The sequence below is a fragment of the Aethalodelphis obliquidens genome, unplaced genomic scaffold (assembly GCF_003676395.1).
Source record: "Aethalodelphis obliquidens isolate GAN/ISIS:26980383/991018 unplaced genomic scaffold, ASM367639v1 scaffold107, whole genome shotgun sequence".
Taxonomy (NCBI): Eukaryota; Metazoa; Chordata; class Mammalia; order Artiodactyla; family Delphinidae; genus Aethalodelphis; species Aethalodelphis obliquidens.
The window spans coordinates 504,479-510,928 of record NW_020838051.1 but is presented as its reverse complement, the minus strand read 5'-3'; positions in this window follow the sequence as shown (position 1 = coordinate 510,928).

Genomic DNA, 6,450 nt, shown 5'->3' with positions numbered 1-6,450 from the left:
ATTTTAACTTTTATGAATTATATTTTTAAAAGATTTTATTGAACTATAATGTGCAAAAAGAAAGTAGGTGTCCAGGGACTTCCCTGGCGGTCCAGTGGTTAAGACTCCGCGCTTCCACTGCAGTGGGCATGGGTTCCATTCCTGGTCGGGGAAACTAAGGTCTTGTATGCCGCATGGCGCAGCTGGGGTGAGGGGGCGGGAAAGAAAAGAGAGCAGGTGACCAGCTCAGTGTATTATCACAAGTTGGGCACACATGTGTAAACACTACCCAAGTCAAGAAATAATAATTTACTAGCACCTCTGAAACCCACCTTTGGCCCCTTCTTATTTATTAGTTGCTCCATACCCACCAATAATTTAGCACTGTCCTTACACCATAGATTAGTTTTGCCTATTTGTGAACTTTATCTTATAAAGCGGATGATATGGTAGATATATATATTTTTCTGTTTGGCCTTGTTTGCTCAACTTTGTTTGTGACAGTCATCCATGATGTTGCATGTGTAAGTAGTTCATTCATTTTCTTTGCTATACAGTTTTCCATTAAATGATTACACCATGATTGACGGTCAGTTTTACTGTTGAAGGACGTTTGGATTGTCTCCTACCTTTGGCTATTATGAATACTGCTGTTTCACATGCTCTTGAGCATGTCTTTTGGGGCACTTATGTACCTGTTTCTGTTGGATATATCAATAAGAGTGTGATTGCTAGATCAAAGTGTGTGAGTATGGTCAGCTATAGTAGGTATCGAAAATTGTTGTACCAATTTATACTCCCACCTGTAGCATTTAAGAGCCCAGTTAGCACATACATGTGTCTTAGAGTTGTCAGATTTTGTAATATTGGCGCTTCTAGTGGGTGTGTAATAGTATGCCACCGTAGTCTGAATTTGCGCTTCAGTGATTACGAATGAAGTTGAGAAACATTTTTATGTTTATTTACTACTCTGGGATCATTTTGAAAGGGCCTCTTCATGTCTCTTTCCCATTTTAACATCAGCTTCTAGATCATATCTTTTTTATATGTAGGAATTCTTTTTATATGATAAAGATTCCATATATATTACATACTATGGTATGAGTTCTTTGTCATTTATGTGTATTGCACATATTTTCCCCTAGTCTCTCTTAACATTTTGCTTTCCTAATGTCTTTTCATTTAGAGAATGTCTTAATATTAATCTAGTCCAATTTATTAATCTGTTACTGTACTGTTAGTGCTTTATGTATCCACTTCAGACATCTTTGCCAGATACTGAAGATGCATTCTAAAATTTAGTTTATCTCTTACATTTAGATTTACAGTCTGTTTAATTAATTGACACAGTGTCATTTATTATTATAAGATGATCCCTTCCCCACTGCTCTTCAGTTTTACCTTTTTGATTACGCAGGTGTCCATACATGTGTGTGTTACGTACTTTCTATTAAGTTCTATTGTTTTATAGGCTATCCTTGGGAGAATAACATACTCTCTTAATTACTGAAACTTCATAACAAGTCTTGATAGCAAGTGAAGTAATTCCTTCAACTTGTTTGACTCCTCGAGGATTTTCTTGCTTTTTTTTTGACCCTTTACATTTCGATGTGAAGTATAGAATAAGTTTATTAATTTCCACAAATAAATTTCCATAGATGCTAGGTTTATAATAGAAATTCTGTTGAATACAGATCATTTTGAAGGAGAATTGATATCTTTCAACATTAGTGTTCCAATTGATGAGCATGGTGTATTCCTTCAATTATTTAGATCTTTATCTTCTCTTAGTAATATAGTATTTTTTGTGTAGAGGTCTTAGGTACATTTTGATTTATTTCTATTTTATTGTGCTATTAAAAGCAGTATTGGTTCAAAACAGTTTTTAAAACTGTTCATTCAAGTAAAACATACATACATAAAACTGAACATATCTTATATGTGCAGCTTGGGGAACTTTCACAAACTGGACACACCTGTGTAGCCAGCACCCATGCCAAGAAAGAGAACTTTACCACAAGACCTCACTGTTCTCCCTTTCAGCACCTACAGCCCTAAGTATATCCCCTATCCTGATTTTTACCAGCAGAAATTAGTGTTGCTGTAAAACTAGAATCATATAATATGTCCTCTTCTTGGCAGTTACTCTTTGGCTCAATATAGTATTAATAACTCATGCATATAAGTACATGTAATTGTAGATCATTTCTGCTGATAGTTGTATAGTGCTCCATTATGAAATATACTGCAATTTAATTATCCATTTTACTGTTGATGGGCATTTGGTAGTTTTCAGGTTGGGGATTTGTGCTGGTATTATCCTTTTTATTTTAGCCAACCTAGCTGATCCGGAGTAGTATTTCACTGTAGGTTTAATTTCCATTTCTTCAGTAATGATATTCAGGATTTTCATGTGCTTATTTGCTGTATACCTTTGTAAATATCTTTGTAAATTGTTTGTCTTTTCTCAATTTTTTTCATTGATTTTTAGGACAGTAGAATGCTTTGTATATTCTCCATACAAATTCTATTTGATATGTGCTTTGTGAATATTTTCTCCCAGGATGTGCCTTCTGTATTTTCTTGTGATGTTTTCTGATGAAGAGAAGTCTTTTAAAAATGATGTCAAGTTTATAAATTTCTTCTATTATAGTTAATGGTTTTGTTGTCCTATCTGAGAAAGCACTGACTCCCTCAAGTTTATGAAAATATCTTTTAATAGTTTCTTCTAGAAGTTATGTATTAACCTATATATCTAGGTCTGTGGTCAATAGTGAATTAGTTGTTGTGTATTGTATTAGGTAGAGCAAAGCTTCGTGATATTTTTTCAGTATATATATTCAGTTATTCTAGGGTTGTTCGTCAAAATGATATCTTTTTCCTATTGAACAGTTTTGATGCCTTTTTCAAAATCATTACACTATCTAGAACATCGTCAAAATCTACAAAATAGCAAACAGAGCTAATAAATCGGCAGTGTTTCAGAATAATAAGTCAATATGTAAAGATAATTTTATTTCTCTAGACTGAACAGTTGAAAAATGCAATTTGTAGAAATATATAAAATAGCACCAAGAAATATAAAATACTTAGGATCAATTTTAACCCAAGATGTGAAATGCTTTTATATAAATATTAATACCTCTATAAAATAGGATATTTTTGTATAGTGATAATAATACATTACTTTCAAAATTAGAGAATAACTAAATTAATGTAAATAAGTCCTATGTTCATGGATTAGAAAACTCACTGTTAACATATAAAATGTCTTCCAATTGATCTACAGATTCAATACAATCCCAATCAAAATCCCAAGAAATTGAGGAAATGCAAATAGTATTGGCTTTAAAATTGACAAAGGTTACAGAAATTGACAAGTTTATTCTAAATCTTATGTGGAAATGCAAACAGTATTGGCTTTAAAATTTTATTTTATACTTACTTGTAGTGGTTTATAGAAATTCAAATGACTTTTGAATATTAATCTTATATTCGGGACCTTACTAAATTATAGTTATACTAGTGTATACTTGATACTGATTATATATCTATATACACACATATATACATATATACATATATACATATATATATATATATATATATATATACACACGCACACACACACTCTTTTGGAGTTTCTAAATAATCATTATTTTGAATAGCAAGTATTTTATTCATTTCTTTCCAATTCTTGTGATTTTTTTTCTTTTTCTTTCCTTTTTAGCACTAAAATCTCCAGTATAATATGGACTAGATGAGGTGCTAACAGGCATTCTTATTTTATCCCTGTATCAGAGGAAGATCTTCCATCATTGTGTCACTAAATATAATGACTGTTCCCAAAGTAACTTTTATCTAATTAGGTATGTGTCCCTCTATTTCTGGGTCGTAAGTTTTTTTTTCTTCCCTGCATGTGTTGAGAAACTGTGTAATTATTCTTTTAATATAGTAGCTTATATTGATTGACTTCCAAAGTTAAACCAACTTGGCATTCTTCTAATAAATTCATTGTGTTCTTAATAGCTTATCCTTTTCCTGGATTTGATTGATTTTTTTTTATAAAATTATTTATTTATTTATTTTTGGCTGCATTGGGTCTTCGTTGCTGCGTGTGGGCTTTCTCTAGTTGGGGCAAGCGGGGACTACTCTTCGTTGTGGTACGCGGGCTTCTCATTGCAGTGGCTTCTCTTGTTGCAGAGCATGGGCTCTAGGCGTGTGGGCTCAGTAGTTGTGGCATGTGGGCTCAGTAGTTGTGGCTTGTGGGCTCTAGAGCACAGGCTCAGTAGTTGTGGTACACGAGCTTAGTGGCTCTGTGGCATGTGGGATCTTCCTGGACCAGGGCTCGAACCTGCGTCCCCTGCATTGGCAGGCAGATTCTTAACCACTGCACCACCAGGGAGGTCCCTGGATTTGATTTATTAATGCATTGTTTAGAATTTTTATGTCTGTATTTATGAGAAGAATCGGCCTTTAATTTTCCTTTCTTGTAAAACCTCTGTTATGTTTAGGTATTTGGATTATGATGGTCATAAAATTAGTTTAAGAATTTTCCCTTTTCCCCCTGTTCTTTGAAATACTTTGAAATGCATGTTATTTATCCTTAAAATTTTTGATAATAACCTCTTATTTTTTGAATGTCTTCTTTGCTTCTTGCATCTTTGAACCTTCCATTGGCATCATTTTTATTGTGCTGATAAACACACCCTTGGTCTTCTTTCTTTAGGAGAGAGGACCTGGTTATGATGAACTGTGTTTTCTTTGTCTGAAAATGTCTTTATCTTTTATTTTTGAGGAATATTTTACTGGAAATAGAAATACAAATTGGCGGTCATTTCTTTCAGTCCGTTGATCACATCATCCCATTGTTCTCTGGTTTCCCTCATTTTGTTGGGAAGTCAGCTTTCAGTTTTATTTTTACTCCTTTGAAAATAATATATTCCCTTTGGACACTTTTTAGATTTTCTTTTTTGTCTTGGTTTCCATCAGTTTTATTATAATATTTCTAGGTATGGTTTTATTTGAATTTGTCTTGCTAGAGATTCATATTACTTCTTTAATCTGTGGCTTGATGACTTTCATCAAATTAGGAAAATTATTAGGAATTATCTCTTCAAATATTGCTTCAATCCCCTTTACCTCTCTGTGAGGCCCCAAATTCTAGGCTGACTTCCTTTCTGGATCTTAGTTCTATAAATGCTCACTGCCTTGGTAGCTTTCTAATGCCTTTAAATAGATATGGATTTTTTGTTAAGTATTTTATTCATATTTTCTGGTTGTCCTTAGTGGAAGAGTTGGTCTGAATCAACCTATTCTGTCATTGTTAGAACTCAAGATCTATGGAATACAACTTGAATAGAATCCAAATTAATGAGGTTGGTCAAGTAAAATCCTAAAAAGAACACAATAATTTGTTAGTTTTTTCATCTGTTAAAAATTCTAAATAAAACTTTTGTTCTTATAATGTTTTTGTATGATATACTAATTTCTGTATATTATACTATGTATCAGATATTTTACTTAAAATGTATTGTTTTATAGAAATTTTAATGTATTTATTTATTTATGGCTGTGTTGGGTCTTTGTTGCTGCTCACGGGCTTTCTCTAGTTGCAGAGAGCGGGGGCTACTCTTCATTGCAGTGTGCGGGCTTCTCACTGCAGTGGCTTCTCTTGTTGCAGAGCACAGGCTCTAGGCAGGCTTTAGTAGTTGTGGCATGCGGGATCAGTAGTTGTGGCTCGCGGGCTTAGTTGCTCCGTGGCATGTGGGATCTTCCCAGACCAGGGATTGAACCAGTGTCCCCTGCATTGGCAGGTGGACTCCTAACCACTGCACCACCAGGGAAGTCCCAGATGTGTTGTTTTAATATAACCTTTATTGTTTCTATTAGAGGAGTATACTTGTGCTCCTTTAATTTCTCCCTAGGGTTTTCTCAGATAAATGTTGCAGTCCAACTATGGGAACTTACAGGGAAAAATCCTTCCTTATTTCTCTCCCTAATAAAGTTATTTGGCTTTGTTTCTAAGCTAACCAAAGAGTATCATCAAAGTACGTAGACTATGAAACCACAGTTTATCACTGTGTGTCAAAATGTGATATCATACGGAAGTGATTTTTTTCCAAAAATCTCTTGACTACTACTGAAGTGATAACTAAAATTGACATGAATTCTTATCATGTTTTTATTTCAAATGTGTTTTCAGGGACTTCCCTGGTGGCACAGTGGTTAAGAATCCGCCTGCCAATGCAGGGGACATGGGTTCGAGCCCTGGTCCGGGAAGATCCCACATGCCACGGAGCAACTAAGCCCGTGCGCCACAACTACTGAGCCTGCGCTCTAGAGCCCGTGAGACACAACTACTGAAGCCCACGCGCCTAGAGCCCATGCTCCACAACAAGAGAAGCCACAGCAGTGAGAAGCCCACGTACCACAATGAAGACAAGCCCCCGCTCACCGCAACTAGAGAAA